Source organism: Panulirus ornatus, chromosome 29, assembly GCF_036320965.1.
Source record: "Panulirus ornatus isolate Po-2019 chromosome 29, ASM3632096v1, whole genome shotgun sequence".
Taxonomy (NCBI): Eukaryota; Metazoa; Arthropoda; class Malacostraca; order Decapoda; family Palinuridae; genus Panulirus; species Panulirus ornatus.
Genome location: NC_092252.1, coordinates 13,227,108 through 13,242,365, shown reverse-complemented (window position 1 = coordinate 13,242,365; position 15,258 = coordinate 13,227,108). Strand labels below are relative to the sequence as shown.

At 45.5% G+C, this 15,258-nt stretch overlaps 1 protein-coding gene across 9 annotated transcripts in view; it reads left to right on the top strand.

Annotated features, from left to right (window-relative positions):
- The window catches only part of Oatp74D (Organic anion transporting polypeptide 74D), a 494,863-nt gene that overhangs the window by 211,896 nt on the left and 267,709 nt on the right, over positions 1 to 15,258 (top strand). For all 9 annotated transcript variants that reach the window (XR_011714762.1, XM_071679231.1, XM_071679230.1 and 6 more), the window contains one exon: positions 4,564 to 4,756. The gene's annotated coding sequence lies outside the window, so the exon portion shown is untranslated. The remainder of the gene's footprint in view (positions 1 to 4,563; positions 4,757 to 15,258) is intronic.

Here is a 15,258-nt window from a genome sequence, read left to right as displayed (position 1 = left end):
CAGTTTTCGTCTCCTCGACTTACCAGAGGTTTGTACTTTCTATTCTTATCCAGGTGCCACCAGCCATTTTTATGCAGATTATCTCTAATCTTTTTCAGTCCCCCCTCCCCTTTATTTTTTATTTTTTTTTTTGAAACCGTATTCTTCGAGGTTTTCCGCTTCAATAATTTCGAGAACTTTCCTTCTTGTACTTCATTATACGAAAGATCTTTGAGATTTTGAGCTTGCAGATGATTCCGTTATTTTTTTTTTTTTGTCATTTTCTCTGGTTGAAAATTGTAACATGTGTGAGACAGATCCATAGAAACCCCTGGTTGTTCTGGACGCGTTTCGCAACGCTCTCTAGAAGAGAGAATTTCCGTTGACGCAATTAAGAGAGAGAATAAATACGATAGATAGAGGATCAAATAACCTTCCGATCCCGTTGCTTCTGAACCTGTTGATCATTCGACCCCCGTGTTGCTTGATAAGAAAGAAGTAAGGCTTTTCAAATTGGAAAGGATATTTTCATGCACCATTCGATCTGGTCTTACCCTCTCATCATTTACAGATGTTCCTAAAGGGGCTCAGTAAGACTTCAACGTTCTGTATATGTCAGTATATTATGTGCCTGCACTTAAAACTTTGTCTCCCATTTTGATTATTTTCACATGAATAGTAGCTTTTGAATTTCCTAATCAAGGTTTTCATGGAACGTGTGCAAATATATATATATATGAGTCCACGCGGAAAATGAAACACGATATATATATTAGCAGTTCCTGTTAAGGCGCATAGACCAGACGTATGTTCATTCTTCCTTTCAGTAATTCGATGGTGATTCTCATGTTTCTCTCATTTATCACTTTAATAACTTCTTTGCTGCCTGAGAACTTTGGTCTAACTAAAATTGCTCCACCACATTCTGTAGTTCCTTGTTTAACTTCGCTGTACGTCAGAATGGCATGGGCTACTGAATACCTGAATCAAGATATATATATATATATATATATATATATATATATATATATATATATATATATATATATATATATTTTTTTTTTTTTTTTTTTTTTTTTTTTTTTTTTTTTATACTTTGTCGCTGTCTCCCGCGTTTGCGAGGTAGCGCAAGGAAACAGACGAAAGAAATGGCCCAACCCCCCCCCCCATACACATGTACATACACACGTCCAGACACGCAAATATACATACCTACACAGCTTTCCATGGTTTACCCCAGACGCTTCACATGCCTTGCTTCAATCCACTGACAGCACGTCAACCCCTGTATACCACATGACTCCAATTCACTCTATTTCTTGCCCTCCTTTCACCTTCCTGGTTTCAGGCCCGATCACCAAAATCTTTTTCAATCCATCTTTCCACCTCCAATTGGTCCCCTCTTCTCCTCTATCCTCCCTCCGACATAATCCTCTGGTCATCTCCCTCACTTTATCTCTTCCATGTTCCAAACCATATGCACACACTTTCACCCCCTCTGCTCTCTCATATCTTTTATTTCACAAATCTCTCTTTACCTTAAGTTATATATATCGATCTAAACACCTCACACCACACATTTGCTCAAACATCTCAATACAAAGCACATCCGGATCCTCCTGCGCACATTCTATCCATAGCCCAGCGCTGTCAAACCATACAGCTTGTTGGAACCACTATTCCTCAAACATACCATTTTTGCTTTCCGAGATATGTTCTCGAATTCCACCATTGTTTCACGCTCCTAAATTTTCGCCCTCCCCACAATTCCATGCCACTTCGTTCACGGTTCCATGCGCTGATCATCCATCAATTAGAATCATTAATACCTAAAAACTTTTATGAGAAGGACGAATAACTCTTACATTCTTAAAATTACAAAACCAGTTATGCTATTACACTTTGCAGCATTATTTTATAATATATATTATAATATTTCATAAATATATCAATATTAAAAAATTATTGTTTTTGAAGTGAGTTTGCACTTCGAGGTACACATGAAAATCACCATTTAAGTTTGACACAAAAGTTCAAGTCGTTCAGAAGTCCTCGCTCCACGAGTGATGACTCAGTCCGGAAAGGAGTCTGAAAAACCATCCTTTTGAACTTATGTAATTATCGAATAAATAATACTATGCTTTATTAAATTTACTCTAAATTTATTTCAAAACTTTACCAAACTCAGTACTCAGCATTCCGCGTTCTAAGATATATATATATATATATATATATATATATATATATATAAATTTGTTGGTGTGTGTACGTACAATTTATTATAGATCAGTTAGATTCAGAATGAAAAAGTGTGTGGATGGCATACGAGGTGTCACCAGTGGCAGTGGTACAGCGTATGTTTAAATCAGCGTCGTCAGAATGCATAATTTTGTGGAGGCGACGGTTGAAGCCACCATGGCGAGGCGCGCTAATGTTCCATGGTGGTATAAATTCACGCCTTGGTGTCCCGCCCGACGTAATCGCCATCAGATTTGACACTTGGCAACACATGTGTGTGCACGTGTTCGTGGTCAGCTGCTCTCTTTCTTCATCTGAGAAGTTGGAGGAATGATTGAAAGGTAGAGGGAGGCGTGAAAATGATCGGCGGGGTGTGTGTGGATGGAGAAGAGAACAGCTGAGGAGACTGAACTCTCTCTCGAGCGAGTTTCTTAAGCAAGACTTTACAACCCTGGGAGGTTGATGTGCCTGACCTTTGACCTGATCTTTGCCAGGCGCTATATATGTGTGTTTGTATATATATATATATATATATATATATATATATATATATATATATATATATATATATATATATATATATATATATATATATATGTGTGTGTGTGTGTGTGTGTGTGTGTGTGAACACTGCGTGCGTGAGGGTACAACACGAATGAAAAGTCACCATTTAGCGAGGTTCTGTCATCATCACTTAACGTAACAGTCTTGTCAAAGGACTCGCTTCAGAAGAGTCCATCCTCGCTCAGCAGCTGAGTGTAGCGCAGCCTTGGACTGCAGGAGTCCCTGGAAAGGAGGTCCTGGATAAAGACCAGGATCCTTTGTTTGAAAGGCTTTTAATGTAATTATGATATATATATATATATATATATATATATATATATATATATATATATATATATATATATATATATATATTCTTTCATACTATTCGCCATTTCCCGCGTTAGCAAGGTAGCGTGTATATATATATATATATATATATATACTATATTGTATGTGTTTGTGTGTAAACTGTTTACCACTAAACACGGTTCTTACGAAGAAAAAAAAAGGAAAACCTTGAGCGGGAGACTGGAATACCTCCCTCTCTCTCTCTCTCCTGTCACTTTCTAAAAAGAGGTTAAGGTAAAAGGATTTTCCAGGAAGGCTTAGGGTGGGGATGTCTGAACGGTCGAGGCTGTAACCGGGATGAATAGCAGTGTGAGGTAGGGGTCATATCTGATGAGAGAACCTTGGATGTCTCGCCTCTGGAAGAAAAAAAAAAATGAAAGGCTGTGGTGGTATTGGGGCCTGAGCACCGGGTATGGCGAGAGTCGTATGTGTGTACACTGTGTGTGTGTGTGTGTGTTGGATAGAATGTAATACGGTTGACGCACCTTTAAGTAATCTTAGTTAGTTCATGGCTGGCTGTTGAAGATAGGCTTTTGGTTTCGTTACATTAGTGCGTGGCAGCTAGGGCTTGGCTGTGTGCAAAGGAGTCGCATTATTGGTTTGCTCTTTTGACTTGACTTGGTTGTGAATAAGACGTGTTATTTTTTTTTTTTTTCCTCCATACATATATTTTCCTGTGAGTCCACGGGGAAAATGAAACACGAAAAGTTCCCAAGTGCACTTTCGTGTAATAATCACATCATCAGGGGAGACACAAGAGAGAAATATAACAGTCAGTTGATATACATCGAAGAGACGAAGCTAGGACGCCATTTGGTAAACATGTGATTGTCCAAAACATACGATATATATAAATATATATATATATATATATATATATATATATATATATATATATATATATATATATATATATAAACCCAGTATCCTTCTACTGGGCTTCTGATGGCGCTACATCCAGTAGCAGGGAACTGATGAAGTTGCTTGGCGTGAGAAGTTCCTTGATGAAATTATATGTTCCTTTCCTTCCATTGACAACGATACATCCTCATCGTAAGTGAATATCCACTCGCGGTGTAGCCACATGCAGGCGGAGTCTGGTAACACACACACACACACACACACACACACACTAGAATCATAGGTGCGGCCCTCGGCCCACACTCAACTCAGGTGTTCATCTTCCTCTGTGTTGGTCGATAAATGGGTGCGTGGGCTGTGTGTGTTTGTGTGTGTGTGTGTGTGTGTGGTGGGAATGGGATACACGTACAGGAAATAGAGACATGCGTAAAGGTGTGAGTGACGGGGAAATACGAGTGTCATACGCAAATAGTGATCACGAATAGCAATCAAGCGTCTCGTATTCGCGTTTATAAATGTTGACAGACTTATGATATATATATAAAAAAAAATGATACATATAAACTGTGTAATATAGAAATATCATTTCAGATTTGTGGAGGAAGTTGTGTTGGCCTCCCGGGCCGCGTATGAAGGCCAGAGCAGCAGGTGGGACTCGCACCAACAACAGCAGCAGCAGCTGTGGGCTCGCCGCTCCACTCACTTTTTTTTACAGCCACTCCGGAGACAAAGAAGCAAGTGTCGCTTGTGGGAAGAGCTTGGCCAGGGTTTTCCTTCACATAAGGTAAGGAACCATTATGGAATATTTTTTTTTTTTTCCTAGGGAGGTCTGCTCTCGAGTTTTGGATGTGGTGCATCGGCGAATGTTTTCGATTTTGTGGAACGACAAACTGCGTCCGAGGAAGTGGACCTTTAGCCCGTTGACTACGGAGGCACGACTCTCCGGTCGTACCGTTGTCCTCGAGGGTCGCAGCGTCGTGCTCAAGGGTCGTACCGTCGTGTTCAGGGGGGTCTTGTCTTCGTGGTGAAGGATCTGATGTCAAAAGGAAAGGTTTTTTTGGTGCCGGAGACGCTGCTGGCATCTGTGTGACATGCGTAATGAGACAGGTAACTCCCAACGTGAAGGTTTGACTGATTGTGATTTTGTTTCTGGGAGAATCGTCCACCGCACGAAACTGCCACCGCCTGAAAGGGCAAAGAGTGGCAATCCGAACGTGTTCACTGTTACTTTTCATCACCGGACGATTAGAAGAGTGATTTGTGCTGTAGTTCCTGGCGTCCTGAGTTGACATACCTCGTCGGCGAGTCTGTAAGGGTTATGTACTAAACCCACAGTCTGGTCGACAGCTAGGTGTAGCGACCACCTACCTGGTCGACATTGAGCCGTGGCTGGTGCTCAGCTGGTTGATGCGGAGCGGTACAGGTTCGGGGCTTCGGTCTCCCTCGTTGGTTCACTTGGTCACACACGGTGGCCAAGGCCGGAGTATTTTTGTTATTCACCGCTGGTCTGGCCAGTGGTTGGCAGAGTCTACCAACGGTGACGTCTCGTGCGAGAACCTCCCTCGGCAAGTCTTCAGTGTCCTCGAGGCTCCCAGACCCCCCGTGAGCACGGCGGTACGAGCCTTGAGCACGACGACGCTACGACCTTTGAGTAGGACGAGTACGACACGAAGCATGACGGTATATCCCTTGTGTGTGATAGCATGGCTAAGCGCCTGGCCTTCATACACGAACCGAATTGCCGTGCTTTAGATATTAAAACATTTATTTTTTTTTCCATTTAATTGCCTCTCCAGCCTCGGCGAGATAGCCTCAGGGAAACAAGCTAACAATGTCCTCATTTGCGCTCATCATCTTAGGCTGTCATGTATGATAATGTTCCGAAACCAGAGCCTAATGTCCAAAGCGCCAAGCCTCACAGAATATTCTGTGATTTACCTTGACCGGATAAAATGTCTTCGTTCAGCCCAGTGACAGTACGTTAACCCCCCCCCCCCCTCTATACTCGTCAGTCCTGTTTGGTCTGTCCTGTGCACGCCTCTCACCTTACAGCCTCCACCCTCTTAAATTGTTTTCCATTCAAGGTTTCAAGAGTAACAACATCCTTGCCACACTGTTGGGTCGGCTGTCGCCTCGGACATAGCTATCTTTGCCCAAACAGACACCGAGCTCTTCTTTCACACGTTCCTTAATTGCACTTAGGAACTCATCCCCCTTCTTCCACCCTCCGATTCACTCCAGGCTCCATTGTCCCAACCGCTTTCACGTCCACTAACAGATAGCTAAAGCATTTCTTTGTCCGTTTCATTCAAACTTCGACTCGAAGTATCGTGTCTCATTCCCGTGCTGCACCTCATTACCTCACTTTTCTTTTTCACATTCACTCTCGACTCTCTCTCGCATTCTCCCAGACTTCGTCACCAGTTTGTGAAGTTTCAGTCTTAAGTCTGCCACGGGAGCCGCGTTATTAGCAAGCCGGCCCTGGTTTCACCTCTCACGCTCCCTCACCTCCTGCACACCTCAAACCTGCACCTTGCTCGAAGACATCTAGCGTCTACCTCCCTCACCACCTCACCCATAAAGAAGATTAAACAGTCAAGGTAACATCACACGAACACGAACCAGACCTGCTCTCACGAGGACTAATTCACCCTCCTCCCTTTCTACTCGCTCACTCACCTTACTGTCTTGGTAAAACCTCATTGCATTTAGTAACTCGGCATTTCTCTCTCTCTCTCTCTCTCTCTCTCTCTCTCTCTCTCTCTCTCTCTCTCTCTCTCTCTCTCTCTCTCTCCCCCCCCCATGTGATCGTGCTACGTTCCACAAGGCTTCTCTCTCATACCAGTCATGATCATTCTCCAGAACCATAAATGCCACACACGGTTCACTCTCGTCTTGTAAGTACTTCTCACGCAAAATCTTCACAGCAAACTCCTAGGTCACATCATCCACCTCCTGAACTTACACCGCTCCTTCCGTACCCTGAAGTTCATTCTCTGTCACCTACCGCCCGCACACCCACCTTGCCAGGTATGCTCGGTAGATTCACAGCTCAGTATTTCGAGCTTTTACCTGTCACCCTATTTCTAAACAAACTCCTGTGCACTCCCGTCTTCTCTAGCTGCTCCGCCTCACTAATTATTGCAAGGCTTCCACTCCTTCTTTTCAACATGACTGTCTTGCCGTATATCCCACACTCGCAGAATCATACGGTTTTTGGTGAGTGTCTTTTAAGAAAATTATTACCACCCTAGCTAGCACAAAAGCAGCCAACTCTCGAGAGCAAAAAAAAAAAAAAAAAAAACAAAGTAATGCCTGTAGAAAACGGAAAGTGAACCAACATTGCTGCGTAGGGCAAAAGGGTTAAGTTTTGAAGTTATGAGTCGGACAGCTCTCGATTCAACCCAGTCGAGTAATGATGGCGAGCTAGATCCACCCCAGATGTGAAAGCAGTATACCATACAAGGATGAATCAGTCTTTTGTATAAACGTTACCGGTGGAAGAGACGAAATCGTTGATAAAAAAGTAGAGAAAAGTGTAGGGGACAGGACAGAAACATGAAGTACGCCGCTGTTGATGGGGAAGAGGAGGGAGGCTGATCCATCAGCAACCACAGAGATAGATCGGCAGGAGAAGAAGCTGTTGCTTATGAAGGAACAAAGTGAGTGAGGGAAGCCAAAAGAGAGGAGAGCCTAGAGATGAGATCCCCGATGCCACACCCTGTCACAAGCTTTGCATATGTCAGAAGCAACTGCACGAGACTCTCCCAAATCATATAGGGATGACGACCAGACGTTAGGAAATTGGGAAAGAATATCACCAGTGGATCTCGCCTTGCGGAAGCCATACTGGAGTTGAGAGAGATGACTGTGAAATTCAAGATGTCTAAAGGATACGGGAGTTGAGGAGGGATTTCAAAGCCTTCGGAAATGGTGAATGTCAAAGCAACAGGACGATGGTAAGCGGGGTCAGCACGGTCACCCATCTTAGGGATGGGATGTGTCAACGCCTCCTTCCAAGAAGAAGGAAAAGTCTTGGTTTGCCACAATCTCACAAGAATGTAGAATGATGATGTTCCCCAAACACACGCACATAAAACATGGGGAAACATCAGCATGTTTTTGTATCATGTAATTGCCATGTGGTTCACGAATGCATGTAATCACCCAGCGAGTGGAGATACAGACACGAGATGTTGTCTAGCTAATCCCGATGTAGTGTGTACGTCTGGGTTGGGCACAGTGCTACGAAGAAACTGTTGTTGGGATCCCTTGATCCTGTGCTTCAACCTTGCCTTTTGTGGCTTTTGAACCCTTCATGGCATTTCTCAATGCAGATAGGGAATATCACAGTAGTAGACTTTAGGGCCTTGTATTTCAGGATATTTTACACAGTTGGATTGGTAGGTTATCGTGTAGGGACATATGGCTATTAGCTAGTGCAAAGACGTCGTACAAAATAGCACCTTAGTAAAACTACAGAGCGTTGCAAACGAGAGGCATTATACCCGAGAGAGAGAGAGAGAGAGAGAGAGAGAGAGAGAGAGAGAGAGAGAGAGAGAGAGAGAGAGAGAGAGAGAGAGTTCCTCTTTTGACAGTGAAGGTTAGGGCGTCGGAGGCATCATCTATCCCTGTGACCTCTGCCTCTGGTGGAAGACAAAGGCTCGTGTGTGTACCTCTCACCGCGCACCCATAACATAAAGCCATTAAAGTGTCCGGGATGGATGGTAGGACTGCATCCGCTCACAAAAAGTATCGAAGTATACTCGCTTCACTGTCTGTACATAATAGTGTTTTATGTACTGAAAATTCTTTTTTTTTCTTCTGTTTCTGGAAAAAAAAGTTTTACTCTTTTATCTGATAGAAAGATGAGACTGACACCGAAGCTCATAGATCCATCAAACTCGGTCCATACGTAAACTTGGAGTTCGTCGGTGGAAGTTAACATTCACTCTGCTCCTGACTAACAAAACCCCATCACAGTCGGCCACAGGGAGTGGAAATCTCTTAGTCTGTTCTAAAGTACCAAAACGAACGGGTAGTATTTGAATAGATGTTCAGACGTGGTGAAAGCTGTACGCCTTGGGGAAGCCCATTCAAGGCTATACGCGCCTACTGGGATGGTATTTCCCGAACTTCTGCCATGTAGAATGGCACGAGTCTGGGAGGGTGTGTTGCCATAACGTTTGCGAGATGGCGTTGCCCGGAAATCTGCACTAGTTGCACATCTTTGTATCGCCTGACGGCACTACACAAGTCTTGGTTGACAGATCCAGAAAGGTAGCTGGTTATATTGGTGTTTCGGAGCTTGTTGATCTGTAAGGCCAAGAAAAGATTGGTAATCATCCGCTCTTTGGGACACACTCTGAATATATGAATACCACACATTAGAAGCTCATGAAGTTTTATTACTGTGTCGTTTCTCTAAGGAAGTAGAAAATTCATTGGTAGTTGATTACATTAAGGTGGAAATGAGGATCTCTGATATAAATATTTATCTCCAAACTGTCTGCTTACGTTTGTACTCATGATGGTGCAGACAGCAGAAGGGCGGGCAAGAAATCGCCGACTTTGACGTGTCTTTGATTTTTTTTTCCTCTCATCATGATCACATAAAGGATTTACCACACCCCTGGAGCGACGACCGCAATTAACAGACTTGACTCTTGTATGTGACAGGTGGTCTGCGGATCGCGACTATGTCTTACGTTGCTGATCCATCAAAACCAACACCCTCAACAGACGGAGGCGACCCTGCTCGTCGCTAAGGACAAGACAATGAATGTCTTCGAGATCCTCTCTTCCAGAACCCTGCGAGGACGGTCCTTGGCGTTGTGGTCACCTTCAGAATTGGGGATTTCCGAGAAATGTGGGCCGCCCCAGACCCCACATGGCAGCAATTTCCGCCTCTCCTACCGCACCATCAGTCTTCGAGGGTAACGATTTCTTAATTGAATCCACCAGTGGTGCCGCCTCCTCCCATAATGGTTGCACTGGGTTATACATCCTCCTGAAGTTGAGAGGAATCACTGTCTACGGAATTTGGAGGGGCAGGTTATGGAGGTGTTGGTTGCTGTGAGTGGTGTCCCAGCGGTCCAGGCTCTGGGTCCCAGCGGTGTGTGTGTGTGTGTGGTGTGTTCGGTCACCCTGGGCTCCACGTATAGGGTTACCATGCGAGTTCTGCCTTACCAGAGCTCCACGTGATAACGTGCAGAGCTTCACCCTCCCACTCCTCGGGACCTTCCTGCCACATATACCACACTTTACGGGTTACGTGATGCCTGGCATCGAGTTTCGCGGTGGTAGCGTTGACGGCGAATGGGAAAATATTGTCGAGTTAGAGGACGTGGACAGCAGTAACATATTGCACGCTGCAGGAGACGTGTAGTTTGCTACAGAGCATCATCACTCTCTGGGTTTTGTGGAAGCCTCGCTTCACTACGTGTGGATCTACATCGTCCAGCGGGGTCTGAAGTGGTCCAAGATATGGGTCTGAAGTGGTCCAAGATTTGGTTTGCGGTGGTCGGAGTGTGCACATCCGTGTGTCGTGCTGTGTTTCGTGGTGGCGTTAAACATGGGCGTTATGGTGTGTTGTGGTGTAGGGGTAAGTACGACTGTCCTGGAGGTGAGTGTCGCACTGATGGGAGGGAGAGAGAGAGAGTGGTTGCATCATCTACGGTAAGGACCCGCTTCGTGACGCGCGGCACTGTACTCCGTGCACACACAAGAACGCTCAGAACCACGAGTCTGGTGGCGTGACCTCAGACGTGATCCGTCACGGTTAGGTCAAAGGATCAGCCATCATGAGGTCAGGCTCGAGGGTCGTGCCGTCGTGCCCGATGGTCGTAACCTCAGTGTCGTGGGTCGTACTGACGTGCTGGAGGGAAATAAGGGGTCACCCAGGGTCAAGTGTTCAACTTGTTCTCTCTTTACGTAGGTTTGTGGTGAGCCTTATGGCCTCGCTGCTGCTGCTGCTGCTGCACGTTGGAGTTCATTCCTGGACGTAAACTGATGCATTTCAAAGGCGGCGGAGCCTCGCATTTTTATATTCACGGGTCAGGGTGTTGGTGATGGATCACCGGCCCAGACACGTATTTCGCCACGACTAAGGCGAATGGTGGGAGACGCATGCGGGTGTAGGCATCATGCTTATTTTAGTCTATGATATATATATATATATATATATATATATATATATATATATATATATATATATATATATATATATATATATATAACAGAGGGGGCCAGGTGAGGATATTCCAAAAAAGGCCCAGTCCTCTGTTCCTAACGCTACCTCGCTAACGCGGGAAATGGCGAATAGTTTAAAAGAAAAAGAAGATATATATATATATATATATATATATATATATATATATATATATATATATATATATATATATATATATATTGCAGGAAATCCACTGGAAAAGATTTTTTTTTTCTGTGGATTTCCTGCAATTACTAGATCACGCGCACCACTTTGAATTCATGCTCTCTCTCTCTCTCTCTCTCTCTCTCTTTCTCTCTCTCTCTCTCTCTCTCTCTCTCTCTCTCTCTCTCTCTCTCTCTCTCTCCTTCCACGTCAACCAAGTGCGTAGTCGTACCGGTAATGGTTTCTCTTCGTTATATGCATCTTCGTGAACACACAGTTTTGACCAAAACACAACATTGCAGGTCCTTTACGGTCCAGAATCTTCCTCACTGAACGAGGTCAGATAAGAAAGTATTATCTTTATCGTCGTCTCCGCCAGAAATACAGATCTGGACTGGTTCTCGTCAACCGTTCCAGCGGCAGTGACGTCATGACACAGTTGGCTCAGATGCGCGCCTCGTCGAAAACCGGCGCGCTGCGCATTAACCCCCATTTTCTACAGTTTCTACATATCGGAAGGTTTGGAAAATAAGGCAGGTAGCAGCAGACCCCTGGTTCCTGGTGAGGGTGGGATGATGGTAGAAGAGGTCAGAAATGTGGAGCATCGGGTGGAGAGAGAGAGGATAAACATATATATCTTTGACCTTTATGTTGATGCAGGTGTAGGCAGGACCATTCATTCATTCGTGCGTCTGTGCCGTTCGTGAGCACTCCCAAGCTCATTTGGCTCTTTCCTAAGTTCCTTCGTTCGTAGAGTAATCCAGGAGGGGTGGATATCCAACCCCTTTTCGGCGCCTTCTGCAACGCAAGGGGAAGTTAACGTGGGCAGGGATTGTGAAACACATTTCGTCTGAATTTGGCACAACTTTGAGAAACTGTGAGTATATGTTACTGGCTGATTACTTCTGTATCCCGGTGAAGACGAACAGTGGGTGGCTATTTACGTAGTCTGAAATAATGGTTTTTTGGGCTGCGCTTTCGGAGGACCAGGACAGTCGCAAGTCGAAATCAAAATCGCTAGGATTCGAGGATCGTCAGATCCTTTGTAGACGTGGCAAGTGTGTGTGTGTGTGTATGTGTGTTTGTGGTGGTGGAGGGGGGGGACGGTGGAGTCCATGTTCGCCACACCGACTGTCGGACGCACCAATACCAGGGGCTCCTACCTGACCCCCAAGGTCTCACACACACACACACACACACCACGTAGACCTACCGGTGCCACCAGTTCCATTAAGCTTGCCACAGAGCCAGTTATGATTAGTGTTTTTCAGCAGCTGTTCTACTTTTGAAGTATTACATGGAATGCCATGTGTTCAAGCCAGAGCCGTGATTGTGCATAGATAAATGTGTGTTTGGCAAGAACAGTGGTTCATGATCCGTCATCATGAGCTGACGCTGCATGAGAAGCATGAGAGTGGGAGTGTGCTGTCGTAAATCAGCCATAAAACAACGACGACACGACGTAAAAAAAAAAAAAAAAAAAACACAAGTCTCCAAGACGACGCAACGATGCTTCTCCAAAGTCACCACGACAGACGCGGCTGCAGCAGTACCACGACTGTGAACAACTTAGCGGAAACACTGTGGTGACCCAACAACCAGAGGGCTCGAGTGTATTGCTACCGTATATCACCAACACTGACAACACGACGAGAATGTTTTACTGACGGCTCGAGTAGGCAGCAGCAGTGATAGCACGACCACATAAACACTTTGGCAACACACCAAAACAGCAGCGGTCACAAACACAAGGAAAGATTCGATAAGACGGCCTCAGTGAAACAATAACGCCACGACCAAACCAGCAGCAAGTGACGAAGACGACGAGAAACCTCGAGGAACGACGGATCATCAACAGTGACGAGGAAAGAAAAAGACACATCAGCAGTGACAAGGGAAGAGACACATCAGCAGTGACGAGGAAAGAAAGACACATCATCAGTGACAAAGAAAAAGACACCAGCAGTGACGAGGAAAGAAAGACACATAATCAGTGACAAAGGAAGAAAAAGACACCAGCAGTGACGAGGAAAGAAAGACACATCAGTGACAAAGGAAGAAAAAGACACCAGCAGTGACGAGGAAAGAAAGACACATGAGCAGTAACCAGGAAAGAAAAAACACATTAGTAGTGACGAGGAAAGAAAAAGACACGTTAGCAGTGACGAGGGAAGAAAAAGACACGTTAGCAGTGACGAGGGAAGAAAAAGACACGTTAGCAGTGACGAGGGAAGAAAAAGACACATTAGCAGTGACGAAGGAAGAAAAAGACACACCAGCAGTGACGAGGAAAAAATAAAACTTTTAGCTGGATGAAAAAGCCGCCGTGGCGGCACAAGATAAGTTTATCGACAGGACAAAACACCAGCAGTGACAACACATCACCAGCCATTAATGACGACAAATCAAAACAATTGTAGTGACAAAAGAAAAAAAAAAAGTGGTGACGTAGGAGTGGATCCGGTGCTGTGATCTGGCTCAAGTCGTCTCCAGAGACAACGACCGATGAGATTGCAGAGTACCACTTATGGCGACACGACAACACAACACGGCCTTAACGAGGACGCGACCAGTAACCTCAGCGACAGCACGGCCAAGCATCTCCCTCCGGCTCGACGTCACAGTGAAGGGACTTCGTTTTCCTTGACGGCAATGTAATGTAGCACAAGTTGAACGTTAAACATGTAGCCAGTTACTTCACTGTAAAGTAACGAGTGATTCTGTTATCTCCAGACGCCTTTATATTAAAGTAACTCAAGTGGCACGGTAAAGTGATTCCAGTGGTAAGTGGTGTTTGGTCGTGAGATTGGTCTGGTGTAGGTGGTATACAGTTATGTTACAGTGGTGGGTTGTGGCAGTGGGCTGTGGTGCTTGAGTTGTGGTGCTACCAGGCTGTGGTTGTGGTGGGCATCGGTAGTGGGTTGTGGTGGTGCCCAGGGGTGGGTGGTGTTTGTGGTGGCGGGTGGGGAAGGAAGTGCCCTGGGGGTTGATAATTCTAATTGTGGTGGGGGGAGGGGGATAATTCTGTTGGTGGTGGAGAGGATTGGGGTGGGTGGGGGGTTTGGGTTGGTGATGTGTTATTGGTTGCAGTGGTGGTGGAGGAGGAGGTGGTGGCCGGGGGGTGAGGGTTGGTGATGGGGTCTGGTGGCGCCTGATGTCTTGGCCACAGTGTTACGTAATGGGTTGTGTGGTCTGCGACACTGGACACCGTGGGGCACGGCTCTGGTTATCACGGGGATAACGGCGAACCACTTGCTAACTCTCGAGGAAACACCAGCGCGACCCGGGAGGACGGGAAATTCTTTAAGGGGAGGCGGGGGTGGGCGGTGTGGAAAACTTAGAGTGAAAACTGGCCTGCCAATAACTGCAGGCGTGGGTGTGTCTGGCGCGCGCGGCCGCGGCAACGCTGTATAATATTACTCTACTCCTCTCAGATTTGGCAGCGATGCATATTAAAGTGTGGCTTCCAGAAAATTCGTGGTCATGTGCACCTCTTGTGGGGGGAGGGAAAGGCGGGTGGGGGTAGATTAAGACCATACGCACGTGCATGTTGGCCAGTTTGTACAGTGTTTATTGATCCTCCTCCGTATGTGGCCTTGGTAGTTGTCAGATGTAATGGGTTGTTGATGGCGAGCGAGTGAGAACTTGTAGAGCCTGATGGGTGATTGGGATTCCACTAGGATGATGATGACAGTGGGTTGTGTTGCCGATACAGCAACAACTGTTGTTGCTGGTGGTGGTGATGGTGGTCTCGCTTCTGTGGTGATGTTGTTTATGTTGTGGCTAGGCTGTCACTCGCTGTTGTTTCTGTTACTTAAGCTGTCGGTGATGGGAGTGTTACAACTGGCGTTGGTGTAACTGCTGCTGCCAGATCTGCTTGTATTTCTGACACTTCTGTTGCTGCTTCTGCT